Source organism: Zootoca vivipara, chromosome 4 (genome assembly GCF_965207765.1).
Source record: "Zootoca vivipara chromosome 4, rZooViv2.hap1.1, whole genome shotgun sequence".
In the NCBI taxonomy this organism is placed as follows: Eukaryota; Metazoa; Chordata; class Lepidosauria; order Squamata; family Lacertidae; genus Zootoca; species Zootoca vivipara.
In genome coordinates this window covers 43,252,536-43,275,284 of record NC_142587.1, presented here as the reverse complement: position 1 = coordinate 43,275,284, position 22,749 = coordinate 43,252,536, and the positions used below count along the sequence as shown (strand labels likewise).

At 41.3% G+C, this 22,749-nt stretch overlaps 1 long non-coding RNA gene across 1 annotated transcript in view; it reads left to right on the top strand.

Moving 5' to 3' along the window:
• Positions 1-19,544, top strand: part of LOC148685919 (uncharacterized) — a 58,854-nt gene extending 39,310 nt beyond the window's left edge. Inside the window, exons 3-5 of the long non-coding RNA XR_015949776.1 lie at positions 8,864-8,911; positions 10,834-10,976; positions 16,382-19,544. This is a non-coding gene — a long non-coding RNA (uncharacterized LOC148685919). The remainder of the gene's footprint in view (positions 1-8,863; positions 8,912-10,833; positions 10,977-16,381) is intronic.
• Positions 19,545-22,749: the final 3,205 nt, after the last annotated feature.

The window sequence follows — 22,749 nt, the reverse complement described above, 5'->3', positions numbered from 1 at the left end:
CCCAAATATTTCCTTTCCTCCTTTGTAGCCCAGATTGAAGTCCAGCTGGGCTGCAAAGGAATACTTCTGCCAAAAGCAGCAACCCCCACTCTGGGCAGGGATTGGCTGCATTACAGAGATCTCAATGGGGAATTTAGACTGTTGATGCACAGGAACATTGTTCCTTTTCAGTTGCGGCTCTCGCTGTGCCTGCAAAGGGAGATCCTTTGTATCAAAGGAATTCTTTGATTCGAAGGAATAATCCAGAGTGCACTGTAAATGCATTCCTGGTTCTTCATTTGCACCAAAATACTAGCACCTTTTGAATTTGACATATTTTTTTATTGCTGTGCAGGGAAAGGTGGGCGTGATTTGCCCAAAGCAGCCTGACAGGCCACTCTCCAAGGTCTACAGGGCAGAAGTTCCCTCTGCCAGCCTGAGTGGTACACCACGTGCCATTGTTTTCATCCAGAGTTTTGTTGGGTGTCTGATATGTTTTGGCCCGTTGCCGCTGTATGTTCTGGTTTGATATTAATCTGGTTTTAATTGCTGTATTTTGTTTTTATCCATTTTAATGTATAATCAGCTGTATTTGTTGGCCTCTGCCTAGCGGGACATCTTCAGGAGAATAAAAGGCTAAGGAACACACTCTACACAAATCCAGAGTGGAGTCCCTAAGACAGTTGGATGGTGTCTTGTGTGTCTCATTCTGGCAACTCCCGCAGCTATGCTGGTGCCAAATGTCTTCCTTTCTTTTCCTTTGGACCACATTGGCAAGGCTGGGAGGGCGTGTGTTGTCATCTGGGCAGCCCAGGACCTCCATGCACACTGCCCAGGCTTGTGCCCTGGAGAGGTCACTTAATGCAGCAAAAGCAATGCAGGAAGCAGCAGTTATGAGTTTCTAGTCTCTACAACCATAACAGGCACAGTGATTCTCAGGTGGGTTGACTTCGCCCCCAGAGGTGCACCCCATTGTCTTTTGAGACAGATGGATGCCAACAACAACAAAAAGCTGTATTCGTAGTCTACCATGATATCACACAAGGCATGATAGGAATCACGTGTGTGTGTGTGTGTGTGTGTGTGTGTGTGTGTGTGTAGTGAGAATTCCCTCTGTAGCTCTCAGCATTGCCCCCAAAATACTACCACCAGCTTTAGGGTGCAAGACATTCTGAAACAATTGTCAAGATCTCCCATTCATTTCATCACCCCACTTCTGGAACATATGACATACAAAGGAGGTTGCAAAGTGGTTGCTTGCCTCCCTTGAGTCCTTCTGACACAACTGCTTCATCATTGTTGCTTATGTCCTTGCTCTGCGAGCAATTGGCGTTAATTTTGTTCTAAGTACAGTTCATCTTCTATCTCTACCTTCGAGCCTTATAGGCAATCTATTGTAATTGTAGCTTTTATATCATCTTGAGGATGCCCTTCACCTTGGTTTTACCCATATTTCTTTGTTCATCTTGTTTTCCCATGTGATACCAACTTAATATCTTTCCAGCATTGCTCTGCAGTTCAAAGCTTGTGCTCTTTCTTATCTTTCAAAAAGGAGAAGAAAAAAGGGAAAGGAAAAAGGACGCTTAATCTATCTCCAGTTTTTGTACAAGATTGACACATTCAGGTCCAGAATGCCTTCTTAAAACAAAGGACAGGAAATACATAACCATAGAAATATCGCCCCACTATGCACTACAGTATGAGTAGGCAACAGTTTACAGACCACAAGCTGACTGCTTATTTAGAGTTTTCGTCGAAACTTCAGGTAACTTCCCAGGAAACTGTGGCCTTTGTTGCAGTTTATGGTACTTTCTAGCTGGCTATTTCAGTGTCTTACACTGGAAAGTAAAGGGAGTACAGCAAAACAGGGAGGAAACTGTGTGTGTGGCTGCTAGGAAACTGCAAGCATCTCCTGGTCTTCCTACCATAGGTTGCAATTCATCAATGTGTGTTTCTTCAATGGTTCCATTTCAACTGCATACACTTCCGAAGGCAGAGAAAGTTGCCTTATGCCAGGCCATACTATCTAGCACAGTGCTGTCTACTTGGGCTGGTTGCAGTTGAGGGCAGAGGAAGGAACTCGGGCAAATGTATTTCAAAGAATCTGCTACCTCATTCTTTTAACAAGAGGTACAGTAATACCTTTCGTACACAAAACACACCTGTATCACTGACTTACGGTCCTTCCTTTCCTCATGTGGTGCACATCAGTGCAACTGGCTCTAGGAAAAAAGTTAAGGAACCCTCCCAATTTTTGCCTGCATTTCCTTTTTGCATGCACACAACTTTTCACTAGAATATAGCCTGCAAGAGACACACTTGTGTGATTGTGCTGGAGCAACACACACAGTTCCCAGCATTTGCTCCAGTCCAGTAGAAAGTTACTTATAGAAAGTGCTTTTTTCTCAAAAAAATGTTTAGGGTACTCTCATTTTCCTACTCATATTGAAATCCTGGCCCTCAATGAAGCCAAACTTAGATTCACAAAATGTTTAGGGGTATGCATCCCCCCAGAAAAAAAGCACTGCTTATAGAAGCTGTGGCATCCAGGCCCTGCAATTCAAATTTGAACCCAGGGCATCCTCATCCAAGTCCACTGTTCAACTCACAGGACCAATTTAACTCCTTATCATTGCATTTAGTTCAAAGAATTACTCTTCCCATTGTCCACTTTGCCCCCCCCCCCCATATTATTTGTTAAGTCACAGTGTCAAGGAGGTCAGGGACAAAATCAAGGCCAGCTTATTTGCATTCACCAAATGTCACCACACAACCTTCCATTAAAAAGCAAGTGTTTTATATATAATTGTAAAACTTTGGTATAATACGAATACAGTCAATATCTTAACATGAGAAACAACAATTTATGTTTAAGATAAAAGGAGCCTAAGATCAAAGGAACGCATAACAGTTACAAATGTAAGAAAAGTGTTATAGTTTTCACCTTTGGGAGTACCTATGGCTGGCTAAGCAAGTGCATTGTGTAGTTGAAATGCAGCTGAACACAGTTCACATTTTTATCATATTATAGATAAGACATTATAGGCTACAGCCTTGACCAGATCATTTACAAGGAATGTGACAGAGAAGATTGAAGGGCCTGTCATCCTTGCACTGTATACTGCACATTGTCCTTCCATCAAGCTGAGATCTCATGAATGAATAGGTATTATGCAGTCTAAAGAGAAAAATATATTTTATTAGAATCAGCAGGCTAAAATTAGCCACTGAATTAAACAAGTCTATATGACACATTTGCCTTAACATGAATCGAAAAGCCAAGCCACAGACTTATGGAGTACACTATGTTGGTATCACATACATACAACAAGACTTCTTTAATATATTATTATATATTATATTTAATATATAACACACTATATGCATATATAATGTACATATATACCAACCCAGGATATGGCATTAACAGGTTCCATTAGTCCCCAGGGTTGGACTACCTGAATTGGTCCCCTGATCCATTGTATTCTGTTTCTTATATCAGAGGTGGGAGAGACCTGGCAGCCTTTCGATGTTTCTAAAGTTCAGGATTGTATGTTAAACTTACGTAGGTGTACCTGTCCATTCCACCAATGGGTGGTAGAAAATGTGATAGACAGGCCTGGCCAAGACACACATTTATTTCACAATTGCTAACACATGCAATAATCAGCCTGTATGCAGAGAGGAGTAAGAATGTGAACTTTCATCTGAATACCTGCCCTGATTTTGTTATAGAAAGGCAGGGTATAAGTGCTAAAATTAATAATAAGCACTGGGTGATCAGTCAATGCAGCAATGGATGATGGCACAGAATGATGTGCATCTGGATGTGCTGCACACATTTGTGTCTTGACATCTAGTGCAAATTTATGTGCATGCAGGAATGTAGCTGCCCTTTTTTTCTTTGGTAGCAACAGCAACATTCAAAGGTTTAAAATATGTTCTTATTTTATATTTCATTGCATTGTTTTAACACTTTGGTGTTTTCTGCTGCAATGGGAGGAAGGGCAGGCTAGAAATGTCACACACAGAGAGAAAGAGACACAGAGACACAGAGACAAACACTGTTTCATGTAGGAAGGATATGAGGAGCTGATTACATGGTGAAACTGAACCAACTTACTTAACTGCTTTGTTTCATGCTCGGCTCAGCGATCTGCATGCTATGACAAAAGTTTAAAAGATACTCACCTCATTGCCTCACTAGATAGTTGGGCACAATGAATCAGTTGCTTAATTACATGGCCAGCCTGGACAAGGATAGTCGCAACACTATATTACCACACTACAGAAGTACAGTACCGTAATGTAATTCAGGCTTCATTAACATTTATTTAAAAGGATAAGCCATTCTATATATTAGGTCCATAGTCAGTTGGCCCTTTTTTGAACCTTTTCCCTGCTTTTCAACAACAGAAAGGTTGCCCCCAAATAAGAAAATTTGTACATTTAAACAATGACAGGAGATTTGCTTGAAGAGATATAGTCAGATTAATTGTTGTGACTATCAGAGTTGATTAGGTTGCAGAAGCAATTAGAAGTGTATTAAGTGAAGGAGCTGTTTTTCTGGACTGAAGCCAAGCAACGCTAGGGGTTTAGTTGCTTGATGATTATTTTATGAATATAAAGGTCAGAGCTCTGGGTGTATTAATAATCCATGTTATTGTTGGTTTAGGGGGAAGAAAATTTTCATAACAAATGTGCTCTGAATGCATTGCAACATTGCTATTGTAGAAAAGTAGACAGAAGTGGTGAAGCTCAGCTGTTTCCTATCTTGATTTTAGGCACCGTGCATACATTTGAAATCTACTTCCAACGTTATTGTATAAAACAGTGTCAGCGTCAGTAAATAAATGCTTAAGATAAGATGCTAGAGAGTAGCGTCAGTCTCTTTCTGCATTGCTGTGCTCACTCCCAGCAGTGAAATGTTCCAGGGGCAAAATGCTTACCCAGGTTTGGTTGCCTTTGGGAGGATATCACTAGTGACTGATGGCATTTTGAAATATTTATTTACAAATATATAGGTTGAACATACGTAGAAATGAACCTTAAACACACAAAGACACAATCCTATGTCAGATCTCCAAAGTAGTCAGCTCTCCTAGAAGACTCTTTTTGGGGGGTCTTACTCAAAAATCTCCTAATTGCAGTCTGTCCCCCTTTGTTCCTTTTTAAAGACACACACTCAGAAGGGTTGTGTGTCTGTTCCTTTGGTTCCTTCCCACAGATGCGCACATAGGAACTTAGACTGCATCATCCTTAACTGTGGACACCCTACAAAATTCTCTGTTCAGTTCTTACAATTCACTGCATTCTAGTATGGTCCTGTATAGGGAAAAAAACAACCCAACAATTAGCTGTCATGAAGATGCATCATCTCAGTGAATATTCTAGTCTGTTACCATTATTTGTGCAATGCAAGGCTCTGGCCATGTGTTGCCTTAACGCTGGGATCTGCAATGTGGTGCCTAGGTGTCAAATCATCACCAGAGACGCCTGCCATGGTGGCCACTAAGCTATCCCCCTGCCTCAGATGGTACCTTCAGATGATAACACAAACCCTCTCTGTGCTGTTCTTCTGGCTGCTTGCTGTTACCTTGCTGGAGAGCAGATGGGAAGAGGAAACAAAAGAGGAGACCCAGAGTCATGCAGGGAGGACAGGACATGAGGTGGATAGTGCCTTAGAGAGGGACGGATGGGGCCATGGCCAGAGGGCTGAACTGGGGCAGGGAAAGCAAAAAAAGTGTCATGAGGACTGAAATAAAAGAGGTTGAGGTCATGGGGGAGGAGAAGAGGTGGTGCTAAATGAGGTGTGTGAGAGAGAGGGGTGGGGTGGGGTGGGGTGGGGGGCAGGGAGGTTGTTCAGGGAATCATCTTGAAATAAAGATGAGGGAGTTAATTTAGACGTGATTCATTGGAATTAACTGGCTTGCTTTCTCAGTATTCCATTGGAAAAAAATGATGGTTTTGCACTGTTGGGTTCATACCCCAGCTGTGCCTTGTACTCGGTTTCTTTGGTACGACACTTGTCCTTTGTGACTAGCCATGCCCCCTTGGCAGCCATTTGGTGCCCACAATTTAAAATGTCTCCACCAACCCCAAAAGTTGGCGAGAGCCCCTGCTATGGGAGTTGTCATGGCATTAACAATAACATTCTGCATTGGGGGGAGGGGGCAAGAACTTGTATATACTGTATTCCTAAAGCCACAGATTAGGTGCTCAAGAAACTCTAATGTAGACTTGCTGAAAAATATCCAGCAGCTATCTTCCTCATATTTATAATGTTCTGGTCTTTTTGTGGAACAGCCCATATGGCAAGGTGGCAAGGCAGGTTGGTTGCTGCAAACAAAAAGTTCCTGCAAGGTCTTTGAAATGGAATTGTTTTAGCAGTTTGGAAAGAAACAACTAAGCTCTTGACAAATAAGCACTTGGCCCGAAATAGTTTGGGCAAATTTAATAATAATAATCAATCCTTTCTAGCAACTTTGGAATACATTTCTTTTTGTTGTTCACATCATTGGATACTTCCTGTTTTTGGTGTATTTCCTTCAGGGTTGGTTGCTGAAGCACCAAGGAGAGCTCCTAACAAGGGTTGGTGAACCTTGTGCCTTTGCTTCCTGTCATAGAACAGGCATAGGCAAACTCGGCCCTCCAGATATTCTGGGACTACAACTCTCATCATCCCTGACCACTGGTCCTGTTAGCTAGGGATGATGGGAGTTGTAGTCCCAAAACACATGGAGGGCAAAGTTTGCCTATGCCTGTCATAGAATTACAGAGAATTGGAAGGGACCCATAGGATTCCTGCAATGCAGGAATATGCAGCTGGCCCATAAGGGGATCAAACCCACATCATTGGCATTATTAGCACCACACTCTAACCACCTTTCCTATTCTTTACCCGCTTTGTTGGAGAATTGAAGAAGTCTTCTCCAGCCTGGTGCCCACCTCCAGACGTTTTGGACTGTAACTGTTACCATTCCTGATCATTGGCTATGCTTGCTGAGGGAAAACATGATTAAATTCACTTTATGCTCATTAAAGTTGCAAGAGTTACATAAATATGGAAACAATTAAATGCATAACCTTATAATACACAATACAGTGGTACTTCGGGCTACGAACATAATTCGTTCCAGAGATCTGTTCTTAACCTGAAGCCGTTCTTAATCTGAGTACCACTTTAGGTAATGGGGCCTCCCACCACCGCGTGATTTCTGTTCTCGTCCTGAGGTAAAGTTCTTAACCTGAGGTACTACTTCCTGGTTAGCAGAGTTTGTAGCCTGAAGTGTTTGTAACCTGAGGTACCACTGTAGTTTGCAGGAATATCATTTCTGAGGACAGAATTTTAGCTGCTGAATTAAATAGCCCAGTTGCCTACAGTCTGATGATCTAGAGTCTGGATGTACTATTATTTCTCTGTTAGAGAAATTAAAATACCGGTATATGAAATGAGAACATTAGAATACATAATGAAAGCCACATTCTCTGACCATTTGCACATTTTCCACAGAGGTACTTCCAGTATCAAAATAAAAGATTGGTGAACTTTTATCATACAAACAACTGACCACCTAAGACAAATGAATAGCAAAGTTACTGCAAAGCTCTGAGAATCACAACATTTTCTTGATTGTATTGTGTATAAAAATAATATAGCTCAGGTGAAGGATGGAATATCTGAATGTCTTCTTTCAAAACCTATTTAACAGGAGAATTGCTAGCAGGTTTCCCACGCAATGAGAACAGGATGCTGGACTAGATGGGCTACTGGCCATAATAATAATAATAATAATAATAATAATTAATAATAATAATAATTCATTTATTTACACCCCGCCCATCTGGCTGGGTTTTCCCAGCCACTCTGGGTGGCTTCCAGCAAAATATAAAAATACAATAATTCATCAAATATTAAAAGCTTTCCTAAACAGGGCTGCCTTCAGATGTCATCTAAAAGTCAGGTAGTTGTTTATTTCCTTGACATCTGGTGGGAGGGCATTCCACAGGGTGGGCGTCACTACTGAGAAGGCCCTCTGCCTGGTTCCCTGTAACTTCGCTTCTCGCAGTGAGAGAACCACCAGAAGGCCCTTGGCGCTGGACCTCAGTGTCTGGGCTGAATGTTGGGGGTGGAGATGCTCCTTCAGCAGGGTCTTCTTATCTTCTTATGTAGGGTAAGGTCATCATGTGCATAGATGGCAGAATGATTACAGTATTTAATCTAAAATACTGGATTTTTCTGCAAGATCAATTGGTGCCCTGGAGGTGCTTAACAGTTTAAGTAGGTTTATGCTATGACAGAAATATACCAAGGCAAGAAGCGATAAGAAAATTGTGGTAAGCTTTTTTATTATTATTCCTTGAAAAAAACACCACTATACAGGGGTGTAGGAGTAGTTGAGAGATTACAGAGTCAGCCACACAGACTGGATGACTCTGAACCCTCTGATAAAATTAGAAAAGATACTTTCATTTCCCAAGTCAGCATCACATAGAAGTCAGAGAAAACCCAAAACCGATGATGTAAACATATTTGCTCAGTTTTCCCTCCTAGCCAGATACTTTGCCCAAAAGCCTTGAAAGGAAACTATAGGAAGCAATAAGTGCTTTGCATTCATTTTTCTTCACAATCTTATTAGTAAACACAAAAATCTCATTTTTATCTTTTCCTTAATCCCACCGCAATGATAAGCAGGGCACTGCAATTAATTAAGAGCTGTGGCAAAGCTTCAGTCAGGGAAAATGAGGCATGTATAATTCCTGTTGAAATCAAGGGAAGAAATTAATTGAAACAATTGTTGTGCAGCCTGTTGTAATCAGTGCTTTTTTTCCTGGGTATACTCAAGGGTACGCAGTGCCAACATCTTTTCTTTTCTTTTTCTAGAAGAAAAGCACTGGTTAAAAGTGTGGCACTTATTGTAACAACTTCATGGTGAGTACTGACACCTTTTTTCCAGAAGAAAAACACTGGTTGTAATGAAAAGAAGATGCCGCAGGATTCTTAGAGTCTCCCTCCCCTCACAATAGATCCACTTTGATCCCTCAAATTATATAATTATGGGGGATGTACTGCTCCAGTGCAGGCTGATCCTATGCACTTTTACACTGGGCTTAAAGGTAAAAGTAAAGGACCCCTGACTGTTAAGTCCAGTCGCGGACAACTCTGGGGTTGCGGCGCTCATCTTGCCTTACTGGCCGAGGGAGCCGACGTTTGTCTGCAGACAGTTTTTCTGGGTCATGTGGCCAGCATGACTAAGCCACTTCTGGCGAAACCAGAGCAGCACACGGAAATGCCGTTTACCTTTCCGCCGGAGTGGTACCTGTTTATCTACTTGCACTTTGATGTGCTTTTGAACTGCTAGGTTGGCAGGAGCTGGGACCAAGCAACGGGTTCACCCCGTCGCAGAGATTCGAATCACTGACCTTCCGATCGGTAAGCCCTAGGTTCAGTAGTTTAGACCACAGCACCACCGGCTTAATAGGGCTTATTTCCTAGTAAGCGGGGCTGCAATATAAAAAGAGGAGATGCTTTGCTTTGGGGGCATTCATGTCAGAAGGAGCGGTTCCTCTCCAGTGGTGATCACAAGGGAAACTGGTTCTACAGATTTATTAGAAAAAACTGCTTGCATGCAGCACTGATTGGCTTGTGACTGCCAGTTTGATCACATAGTCCTCTTTCCTTCATGGAACAGTTTTAATAAACTTCTTTTTAAAAAACTTTTTTAAACAAAGAAAATGGACCAAAGTATTTTTGATTGTGTAATTCTAAAAATAATGCTTAAAAATATGAAAAGACATAGATGAGCTGGCGAGCCAGAGAAGAGAGCAGCTGCTGCTTAACTCATTTCAGAGGTATGATTGAAGGAAGACAGGCTCTGCCCATGGTGCAAAGTACTATTGCAACTCCTGTTTTGATCTACTTTGTTCACTTGCACCCTTTGGGCCAAATTAGATGTGATCCTCGTTGCACATTTATTTATTTATTTATAATGTAAATTGCTGCAGGTGTGCTAAAGCAACAGTGGAACTGCAGGGGATGAGAGACTCTCATTCTCCCTGCTTCAGCCAAGGTGATGACAAAAGCCATCTTCTGAAGCTGCTATTCATAGCAGGAAGGAATCCCCCAGTTGATGCTTCAGGGAAGTGATTTTCAGCAGAGCCACAGAGGAGGCGAAAGGGTGAAACTACCCCTTTCCCATCTCCTACAGTCCTACTGCTACTTGGGTTGCTCTGGAGCTTTTTGTTTTTGTTTTTTTGTTTTTGTTTTTTGGAGCTTTATGTTTTTGTTTTTGTTTTAAAAAAAACAGCATGTTCATAGCATTCATGTCAACATGTGTTAAAATGCATTAATGCAATCAATGCCCCACCTAGTTTGGCCCTTAGTCTTTAGGTCTTTGAAGAGATGTTATTCACCATTTTTGCATGTCACGATACACCCTGGGCCTCAGGGTGGAATTTGACGTTGCAACATTACAAACTTGCCAGCTTGCCAGATAGAATGGTCTCCCGTTCCATCCCCCTGCATGGTGTTCTGGGGGTTCTCCCAACCTTCTGAGCCAATTTAGGGGGGCACAGGAGGGAGGAGAGAGGGGAAAAAAACACCACTGAAAAAGCAAACACCCTTGTGCAGTGCTTCCACAAACAGGGTATGTTATGTGAATCCCAGCCTCAATCTTGCATGCTTTGTCTCCTTTAACACACGCCTCTGAGCACTTCAACAGGTTTTCAGTTTCTCTTAAAGTTGGCTTGGGTTGTCCATCCCAGGAATCATAGCTCCTTTCTACTGTGCATGTCTTGTGAAGCCATGGATTAGCATGATGTTCAAACAGAACTGCAGTGTTTCTCTTTCAATAGGCTTCTGAGAAGGCTGAATGGGGATTTCAACTGTTCTGTTTAAACCACGACTACACTGCTAGTGTTGAATACTGTACTTGAAGGACTGAGCTACTGAGTGTATGAATCACGGCATCCTTAACCAACTTGCCATATGAAGCCAAGTAAGCTAAAGGAGTGCTGACTTTTCTCTACATCTTCACTGGTAAAACAAGTTTAACCCTTTCTCTCGCCTGGGTTCATATAGTAATTTGGATAAATAAACTATGGCACGTACCCTGACAATAGATATAATAATAATATAATAATAATTTATTATTTATACCCTGCCTATCTGATTGGGTTTCCTCAGCCACTCTGGGCGGCTTCCAACAGAAAAATGAAATAAATAATCTATTAAACATTAAAAGCCTCCGTAAACAGGGCTGCCTTCAGATGTCTTCTAAAGATCTGGTAGCTGTTTTTCTCTTTGACATCTGATGGGAGGGTGTTCCACAGGGCGGGCGCCACCACCAAGAAGGCCCTCCGCCTGGTTCCCTGCAACTTGGCTTCTCGCAATGAGGGAACCGCCAGAAGGCCCTCGATACTGGACCTCAGTGTCCAGGCAGAACGATGGGGTGGAGACGCTCCTTCAGGCATACTGGACCGAGGCCATTTAGGGCTTTAAAGGTCAGCACCAACACTTTGAACTGTGCTCGGAAACATACTGGGAGCCAATGTAGATGTAGATCTTTCAAGACCAGTGTTGTGGTCTCGGCGGCTGCTCCCAGTCACCAGTCTAGCTGCCGCAACCTGGATTAGCCTTTCACTAGAAAAAGATAATGAATGCATGTAATGCTTATTTAGATGTGTAATGATTAGACCAGCATTCCCCAAACTGGTGTCTTCCAGATGTTTTGGACTACAACTCCCATCAGGCCAAGGGTGTCAGATAGGAACAGGGTTCCAATCCCTACAGAATCACAAAGCTTAACCTATGATATTGACACAGATTTGTTTTTAGGATAAAAAGAAGAAACATGTACGCCTACCTAAGCTTTGTGAAGGAAGGGTATATAAAATGTACTAAAATAACTAGAGTATATGAATCAAGCTAATTTATGATATGTTGTCATCAAAGATTTGTACTTAGCATGCTAGGAAAACATTTATATTATACATGTTCAAAGAAAAATATTACACTGTTGCTGCCAGATAGTTTGCTTTAAAAAAAGAAAAGATTTTTTGTCATTTCCTTCTACACATGGGAAATAAAAAAAGAAATACTGAATTTAAGGTCACCAACAGCAGAGAACACCTGATGTTACAGCCATACTAATTTACTATCAGACTGGAAGCATCAGCTTTGTATGACCTTCATCAAAAATACACCCTAGAGGGTTTATTGACATTATATATGTGAGTAACAGAATGGGGGACAGGTGACTCTTGAAGGAAATTTCTGCTGGCAGAGGTATTTTATCTAATAGTTTATGTGCAACTCATTGAACAATAAGAATATGCAGTTCACTGTGTGGCAGAATAAAACAGCTATTTTTGATTAGGAAGCAGACAAACTAAAATTAGTTCATTATTTACTCATTGAAAGAAAATCAATTGCTAGAGCATAATCCTGTTAACAAAACCAGTCTGGCCTCAAGGCATATCAGCAGCATGAACTATTACAACACTAAATAAACAAGGGCACAGACCTTGAAATGATATAGGCACCAACCATTTCCTTGTTCCTGTGAAGGTTATAATCCGGCTGTGTAGAAAATGTATCTCAAGTTTAAACACCTTTGAGGATGCCTAGCATAAATGAGGACGTCTTGAAAAATGAGAATACAGAAGACAAAATGGCTGTTGGGACAGAACATGGAATTTATCTGAAGTTTTTGAAAACAGTATAGTTGGGTACCTCCCATTCACTTGTATGCATGTATATATGCGTGTGCATGCACAAACACACACTTGAAACCCCTGGGTATATTCATCTACATGTGAACAGATGTATCATTAGCAAGTGTGCCATTAGAAACCTCAAGCCTTCACTTTCTGCTCTTCTTGAGCACCAGAAGCACCCATAAATAATAATAATAATAATAATAATAATAATAATAATAATAATAATAATAATAATAATAATAGCCACTCTGGGCGGCTTCCAACAAAATACTAAAATACAGAAATCCATCAAACATTAAAAGCTTCCCTAAGCAGGGCTGCCTTGAGATGCCTTCTAAAGGTCTGGTAATTGTTGTTCTTTTTGACCTCTGGTGGGAGGGCATTCCACAGGGTGGGTGCCACTACTGAGAAGGCCCTCTGCTTGGTTCCCTGTAACTTGGCTTCTCGTAGCGAGGGAACCGCCAGAAGGCCCTCTGCGCTGGATCTCAGTGTCCGGGCAGAACGGTGGGGGTGGAGACGCTCCTTCAGGTATACAGGACCGAGGTCGTTTAGGGCTTTAAAGGTCAGTACCAACACTTTGAATTGTGCTCAGAAACGTACTGGGAACCAGTGTAGATCTCTCAGGACTGGTGTTATGTGGTCTCGGCGGCCGCTCCCAGTCACCAGTCTAGCTGCCGCATTCTGGTTAGTTGCAGTTTCCGGGTCACCTTCAAAGGTAGCCCCACGTAGAGCGCATTGCAGTAATCCAAGCGGGAGATAACCACAGAGCATGCACTACTCTGGCGAGACAGTCTGCAGGCAGGTAGGGTCTCAGCCTGTGTACCAGATGGAGCTGATAGACAGCTGCCCTGGACACAGAATTAACCTGCACCTCCATGGACAGCTGTGAGTCCAAAATGACTCCCAGGCTGCGCACCTGGTCCTTCAGTGGCACAGTTACCCCATTCAGGACTAGGGAATCCTCCACACCTGCCCGTCTCCTGTCCCCCACAAACAGTACTTGTCTTGTCAGGATTCAACCTCAATCCGTTAACCGCCATGCATCCTCCAACTGCCTCCAGGACCTTTACCGCCTTCACTGGTTCTGATTTGAAAGAGAGGTAGAGTTGGGTGTCATCCGCATACTGATGAACACCCAGCACAAATCCCCTGATGATCTCTCCCAGCAGCTGCATGTAGATGTTAAAAAGCATGGGGGAGAGGACAGAACCCTGAGTCACCCCACAAGTGAGAGCCCAGGGGTCTGAACACTCATCCCCCACCACCACTTTCTGAACACGGCCCAGGAGGAGGGAGTGGAACCACTGTATGACAGTGCCCGCTCCTTATAATAATGGAGAGAGAAAATCCATTTTAATGAGGAGGAGCAGATTAACAATCCCTACAAAGCACTGAAGAAAACAAAGGTCTCAAACATTTATTTAATTATTTAAAGTGTTTTTATCCTACTCTTCACTCAAAGAAATGCTCTCATAGCAGCTAACAAATGTCAGTGATAACACAGTCCCTGTCCTCAGGTTTACAATCTAAAAGACACAACAAAAATGGAAAAGGATTGGGAAGGATGAAGGGAGTGGAATGGCTGCCATTCTAACCCTACTTACCTGAGAGTAAGCCTCACTGAATTCAGCAGGACTTAGGTTTGAACTGAAATGGCACTGTTCCTTGTTTATGGGACTCTTGTAATAACCAGCTGGAACTGAAAAAAGAGGATGCAGCCCATCTTTCAGCAGACGAGATGAAGATCCTCTGCAAGCTGATCCTCCTATTGTTTTTGTTACCTATTTTGTAGTAGTAATACAGACATTGGATGTTAGAAAGTCCCAGTGAGTGCAGTCTGATCCTGAGTTTTCCCATAACAAGAGTGATCTGTGTCTTTATAGACATACTGTTAAAACCCAATTACCTAAAATTGCATTTATCCCAAATGAGGTCATGTCCCTCTTCAAATATATCAAGGATTTTAAACTTCCTCAATAATCTCAATTCTCATTTCGCCTGCATTCCCATTACATTAGGATAATTGAAGTTTGTCTGTAATGCATTAAACTAATCAAAACCAATCTTTTAAAAACTACCGAAGACTTGAAGACATAGACAAATGTTTACTTGGTTTGTGCAGTCTCCAACTGCCCTGAAAATGCCAGCACCGTCACAAAAACCTTTAAGCCAACATGGCTTCTCGCTTTCTCCTGCGGAGTCCCAAATTCTCATCTTTCTTGAGATACGCTAACCAGAAATGACTTCATGTTGGAAGAAGTGGGAGGAAGAGAGAACTGCCAGCTGAGACTGACTTCTCATCCTCCTCTGCTTCTTGTGCTGCTGTTCCTAGGAATCAGAAAAGGCAGGGTGGGGGAAAGAGAGAACAGTCTTGTGCTGGGTCCGAAGGAGGGAGCCAGGCCAGCTGGCCGGCTGGCCGGCTGAATAGCAGCAGCAGTAGCAAAAAGAGAAGAAGGAAGGGGGAGCCACCACAACCACCACCGTCCCCACTTCCAGCCACCCACCCAGCCATGCCAAATAAAAACAAGTAGTGCTGTGTCAAAAGAATTCTGCATTTTTTCATCTTCTGCCGATTAATTAATGAAAAAAGAAATTGCATTCATAATGGCTCAAAGGTGAGAGGAAAAATTTAGAATAAATTGTGATGGGCCCTGTGCAGGATTTTTTTTTTTTGATGTGCATACCTTATTTCTGAGGCGCCCGAGGAGTGTTTGCGAGAATCCTTTCTTTTATTCTACTAGTCATCTCAATCAGCTCAAAGCCACACACAAATTGAAATTCTGAAGTAATTCTCAAGTGCCCTGAGAATGAGCAGTAAAACGGAATCTTGTCTAAAAGAGGAATACAGGTTCAAGAACCTAGAGGGCAGATTTCCGCACAGCAATTATTAGCACGGTAACAACAACAGCATCAGTAAAGTGCAGCTCCAGAAGAATAGGCTATCAGAGAGACAGGGTCCAAAGCTCTCAAAGGCCTTATTTCCACATGCATGTACAGCACTTGAATATCATATACTTGATGGCTTGCAGCTGAATGGGTATGAATCAGTTTTTGTGGACTGATGTCCAAAGGGGTGTAAGTCAAAATAGAAAACCTGCAGAATTATCTATCTCAATGAAGTATATTCAGATTGGTAGAGGCTCTCCAGGGTCTCAGAAAGTGGTCTTTCTCATCACATGCTACTTGATCTGAACTATGGTCCTTCCTTGTGGTTGGCTTGATCGAGCCACACAAACACGTCATTGCTTGATTTTGTAGGTAATGAACATATATGTATGAAGTGTCACAGAAACCCCCAAACCAGTTTTACAACAGCTTTGAAGTAAAGGCATCATGATAACAAGCTGGCCTTCATGGAGTTAAACAAGCAGAATATCTGAGTCATTTTAAAACCTAGCATTATTCTTCATCTTCTAAACAAGGACTCCAAATTCAGCACAATGATTTTTTAAAAAAATAATTCAAGAACAAAATACTGTAGGTCAATGTCAAGAATTTTTTCTCATATAACAGCAGAACAAATCATGTTTAATTCACTAGGTAAGGTAATCTTTGATTACTTAAATATTTCAGTAAAGTGAGCAGGTGCTGGGGACAACAGAGTAGGGTTTTGTTTTTGCTTTTTAAATGTGTTCAGTTTTAACACTTTCTTAACATTTTAACATTTAACATTTTCTCACAGGGTTCTGAACTAAACAAACCTCTCCTATGGATCCAGAACAAACAAGCTTCAAGAGCTGGTGTGCACATATAATTACAAATAATATTACATTAGTTTCTATATTATAGTATCCAAATCTCCTTTTGCAATGCTGTCAGGGTTTGTGTGTTTATTTGTGTGTTTACAAGATGTGAGATATAAAGTCCCAACATGTTGCAAAAAATGTTCCAGGGATTCCTTTACTGCGTATTTACAAGGTTTGCGGGGGGTGGGTAAGTTCAGCAATTACCAACGTCCACATGTTTTTTTAAACCACAGAGACAGTTGTAAGATTTTAAAAATGTTGTCCATTGTTGTGTTTTGGATATTTTGGGAAGTTTTTAATGTGTGACATTTTAATGTATTTTAATCTTTGTCGGAAACCACCCAGAGTGGCTGGGGAAACCCAGCTGGATGGGCGGGGTACAAATAAATAAATTGTTGTTGTTGTTGTTGTTGTTGTTGTTGTTATTATTATTATTATTATTATTATTATTATTATTATTATTATTATTATTATATTTTGGATGCTGCCAGCAACTTGGTCAGTTCTTCAGAGTGGAATTGAATCAAAGCATCATCTCATATGTTTGACATCAGTATAGTTTTATTGTTTGTCTCCTGAAGATTTTAGGCAGAGGCTGCTTTATTATTTACCTTTTTAACCAGATAAAGAGCACCAAAGTAATTAGTTATTCCAGTCTGCCAGGTGTAGTTCTGGGAACACTAGTTTTCCATGTCTAATAAAAAAAGACTGCCCCAAGAGAATTCACTGTAACATTATGTGGTCACTAATTTTTGACCTATTCTAGGTGAGATCCAATATAGTGCAAGTGGGTGATCCACTTAGGATATGGCACTTCTTGCTCTCTTCCCCCTCACAGCCTTTCAAGTGCCCTTCAAAATTTGCTCTGGGGGTTTGGGGGACCACCTGGAACAGACTTTGGGGCTGCATGGGGCCCTAGAGAGCAGAGCAGAGAAACTGTAAGTCCTGTAGTGTAGGCAGATTTCCTATGTGCAAGCAGGCAGATATGGTTGGATAACACCCTCTATTAATTATCAATCACACACACAATTATATCAGTCCTGTTGAGAGAACCCCACAGGATTGCCCTTCTCCAAACTGCTTCTGGGACCCTTTCTGCACTTTAATCTTCCTGCTCAATTCAAGTGAAGCCTGAGAGATGTCAGATAGCGATTATTAGGGTGTGCTTTGGAGCCTCGTGGCTGCACTGGATTGCTAAATTGATGTGAGAATGCATCCATTCTTAGAAATATACTTTCATGCTTTTTGCTTTTTTAATATCTCTGTGCCAGTTATGTATTAAAAACTATACTCCAGATAAATTGTTGGTTAATGTGCTGAAACAGTATCTTGTTCTCGTAATTTAGAGCTATAAATGCACCTCTATTCACCTTTCCTGCCCCGATCGCTCACATGTGTGGCTCTCAGCATAAATACTTTATTGTCCAAGGACAATTATAAAAGCTGGCATGAGAGGGTGAACTCTTGGGAAAGGAGAGATTAAAAAGCTCCCTTACGGATCCTTATTAGAGCAACAATTGGAGCAGTGATGCAGAAGTTTACAAGCCTCAGCAAGGAGCAACACAAACTAATTAGAACAGAAATAAATGACATTATGCATGGCCCACTAAGTGTGTGTGTGTGGACATAAAACTAAACAGTGACCTAGATGTAATAAGAGTTTATTTGCTACATTACATTCCTATTATTGCAGAGCTGATTCTTCCATGAGTGATCATTGTTTGGATGCTCCTGCTGCACATAAAGGTTAAAGAAGCAACTATTATTTTCTAAAACTACAGGTAGTGCAATAACTTGGGCAGCTAAAGCATGTTCTTATGTAATCATATATAAATTTGATTTTTTTTAAAAGAACTCTCTCTCTCTAAAAAAAAAATACACACACAAATGGAAGTTCAACCTTTCATAATGCTGGTGTAACATTAAAGAGCAAATGTGTCTGAGCTATGTGTCTAAGCTGTAATCTTCTGTGTCTTTAGTTCGGTGATGAGTTCCAATCTGCTAGCCTCAGCTCCTGTTCAGTATTCTGTGTATCTATACATGGTTAGGGCTCTTTTGTGTGACACTACTTACTGGTATAGGGTACTGTATTGGTATAGAGTACTGGCACTGTTTGTTTTTGCTGCCCACGGCAGCCATTGTATGCTGGCACACATGGCACTTTATGCTAGCACACAGGAGAACAGGCACCTCATTTTTTTCACCTAGAAAGCACTGTTGCTCTGAGTGGTGTGAGATTCCAAGGGTTCCAGGCTCTTCCAGGGTTTGTGTTTCATGTTAAATCAGGCACAGCAGAGACTGTGGTGTCTTTATGATACACGGTTTATTTATCACATATATACAACCTGAGCCTATGATGGAGAGGTTCACACCATTAACACCCCAAGAAGGTCCTGCTTCTCCCATAGACACAGCCTTGGATTCCAGCAGAAATCAGGCCTGGCTCTCTGTCTTTCCAGCCTAGTATATTATAGTATAGTATCAAAAAATAAATATATTTGCAAAATATGGGTAGATATCTTTTCAAAATGTTGTGTTCTATGTTATAAATCAAGCACTGCTAGAAGTTGTTTATTTTTGTTTTACAATGTATTTCTTAATAATAAAAAATTGGTGTGGCATAAGCCAATTCTTTTGAGTGGAAGGACAGATCCTGAAGCTGAGGCTCCAATACTTTGGCCACCTCTTGAGAAGAGACGTCTCCCTGGAAAAGACCATGATGTTGGGAAAGATTGAGGGCCCAAGAAGGGGACAACAGAGACGAGATGGTTGGACAGTGTTTTTGAAGCTACCAACATGAGTTTGACCAAGCTGCGGGAGGCAGTGGAATACAGGAGTGTCTGGCATGCTATGGTCCATGGTCCATGGGGTCACGAAGAGTCGGACATGACTAAACGACTAAACAACAACAAAGCCTATTTTTATTTTGAAAGTGTGGGTCAGAGAAGTTTGAGAACCACTGCTTTAGCTGCTTATCCATTGTTGGTCCAAATCAAATAAAAAAGTAAGGACATGTTTTTAAAAATTATCTGTTTTTAAATATATTAAAACTAGTATGGAAGAACCAGTGACATAATCTCTAGTTACAGTATATCTAGTGTAAATTAGCAGTGCAATTCTATATGTATTTACTCAGAATTAAACCTCATTCAGTTCAACTGGACTTACTCCCAGGTGTATATAGAATTGCAGCCTAAATTTCCACGCTAAAATATTTCCTGGAATTATGATTTCAGTTCTGTGGGAGGCTTTGAACAGCATATAGCAAGACTTTGAATGTTATGGGAAATAACCATTTACACTTGGCAATGACAAAACATTTAAGGAAAAACCAATAATCTCTCTCTTTCTCTTAATAGAGTTTTATGCAATTCTAAGCAGACAAATGACAGGTCAAATCTCTTGCTCTAGTAAAATACATGCAAAGTTGGGTTCCCTCAAATGTCAAAAATTAGACATCTGAGCACTACTTTATCACCATGGAACTACCTGGCCATGTTTGATCCAGTTTAGTATTTGAACTTCCCTATGTTGAAATTTACCTTTTGCTTGTTTCTTGAGACTACAAAAGCATGTTTTATAAGCAAAGGCAAGAAATCTGAAGTATTTTTAACCTAAATTAGATAAGAAAGTCTAATCTACTGTAGACTGTTTGTAAATGGCCTTGGTGATTTTAATGAAGGTTCTCTTGGGAGAAGGAAAAGGAAACCCCTAATAAATTGTGCTGTGCATAGTGAAGATAGCAGATAGTAATGAGACGCTAGTCAGCTGTTACATGTCAAAATGTACTGCCCTTCTGTTTATTATAAAACTGCTGTCACTGACCACTTTAGTACTTTCTCACACATTTAATGGAAGCAGGGGCTGTTTAAGAAAGTTGCTAGATTGTTGGTCAGTTGCATTTGAGTGATGACAAAATTTCTCCCTATGAGGTGAAGGACAAAAGAAAGATTTGCTTATATCAAGAATGCTGCAGACTGATGAATATGCTGAAATGGCATGCAACGTGCTTGAAATCCAAAAGCCAAGTTCAGGAACAAACATCTTCAAAGAATAATGGTTCATGGGAATAAAATGGAACAAGAGTTCTCATGATGTGATATCTTCCTAAGGAGGTGGGATAATTGCCAGGGGAGCAGCTAACTCCCTCTGGTCCTCCTTTCTATTGGTAATAGCCCTGACCTGTAGCCCACTAATACCACAATCAGAGAAAGGAGGCTCTGTGTGTTTCCACAACTGATGCATAGATTAGCTGTGTCTGAACCAAATTTTCTAATGTTGTGTAGAATTTTATTGTCCTAAGATTTAGGGAACTTAGTTTGTGTAACATTTAGTGGGGGGGGGAATGCTACCTATGTTTGCTTTGTCTTAACTGGAAAGATAAAGCAAAACTATTTTGAGGTGGGGAGTTGACTAGGCTTGGCTTTCACTTGGTGGACACCTACCTAGTTGGGGAGCAGATAAGGGTAGCCAGGATGCTTATGAACTTATGGATCAATGGCCTCTGTTACGAAATCCATTTCTGGTCTCACTACTGTGGAGCAGGACTAGCAAACAGCAATGGCAAGATACCTTTCCACCATCATACTGATATTGCTTCTGGTGGCCTCCCTCAAAGAAAGGGAGGCCTACAGCATCCTATGGCCTCTCAGCTACAGCCCTTCCCATTAAGCATCAGATTGCCTCCTAAATATATACAGTAAAATTAATAAGTTAAAAGCCCTTCCATAATTGCTATTTCTTATTTAGTTTATTCAATATAATGAGAATGTAGATAATAATTCCTTCCTACATGCTTACTCCATAGTTACCTATGGCTCAGCAGGGTAGCTTCAAATCATTCACTCAATTTCCTGAAGTTACACAAAGAACTGGAGGGTTGGATAATATTAAGATTTCCCTGTTGTCACCAGCTAGCTTTCAGCTGAAAACAACCTTTGCTTCAATGGTGATGCTGAAATATAACATCACAATGGACACTTGCTGTCTTCCCAGCCTTCTTGCTTCCATTTGTTTAACCAATGCTTTTTGAGAAAGTAGGCTTGTACTTGGTATTAAGGTAGATGTTTGGGATGTGTGCAACTAAATTATGGTAGGTGATAAAATTTAAGATTTGTAAGTCAAAAGTAAAGCATTTGCTTTTTGGAAAAGGAATAAAATCTACCGGATGAAGTAACATATTTATTCCAAACTAAAAATCGATATTGCTAAGTGAAAAGAATACAATTAAAACAAGTGAGAAAATAGAAGGTTATGTGATTCCATTATGTTACTGGTAAATCAACTTTTCATTAAAAAAACAAAACAATACCACATTTAGAGATAAGAGATAAAGTCGAACACAGTATAGTTAACATTTATCATGGTCCTTAGATAATAGTGCCAAAAGATGGATCAGCAGGGCCAGCCCAATAGGTTTTGGCACCTGAGATGAACCACAAAATGGCACCCCCCTCCCTGCCAGGAAAAAGGGGTTAGTGAAGATCTGCATCAGGAACGAGGGGGAAGTAATAAAGATCTGCATCAGGATCTGCTGCCCCTGTGGATCCTGCCACCCGAGGTGGTTGCCTCACCTTGCCTCATGGGTGGTCCGGCCCTGTAGATTAATATCTGTTAATTTATTCATCAGTCATTGCAATTAAAATGTTTCTTTACAGGACACATTAAAAATCTTGTCTAGTATGACTCTAAAACTGCAATCCAATATACACTAGACTGGCTTACTTCTGTGGAGGCCTATGTAATCGGCACTGTAACTGTCTAAAGCCAAGCATTAGATCCTGCTCTAGGCTTGCTCAGGCATTATGCTCTTAGCTGCCACGTATCCCGCAGGTCCTCATTGCAGTTTGGTAAAATCCACATTTTACTGATATTTTAGCCTTCAATACTGATTCATACATTGTAGGACGCGGGTGGCACTGTGGTCTAAACCACAGAGCCTAGGGCTTGCTGATCAGAAGGTCGGTGGTTCGAATCCCCACGACGGGGTGAACTCCTGTTGTTTTGTCCCATCTCCTGCCCAACTAGCAGTTCAAAAACACATCAAAGTGCAAGTACGGTAGATAAATAGGTACTGCTCTGGCGGGAAGGTAAACGGCGTTTCCTTGCGCTGCTCTGGTTTCGCCAGAAGCGGCTTAGTCATGCTGGCCACATGACCCGGAAGCTGTCTGCGGACAAACACTGGCTCCATTGGCCTATAGAGCGAAATGAGTGCGCAACCCCCGAGTTGTCTGCGATTGGACCTAATGGTCAGGGGTACCTTTACCTTTTACTGATCCATTGACTGGTCAATTGTGATTGGACC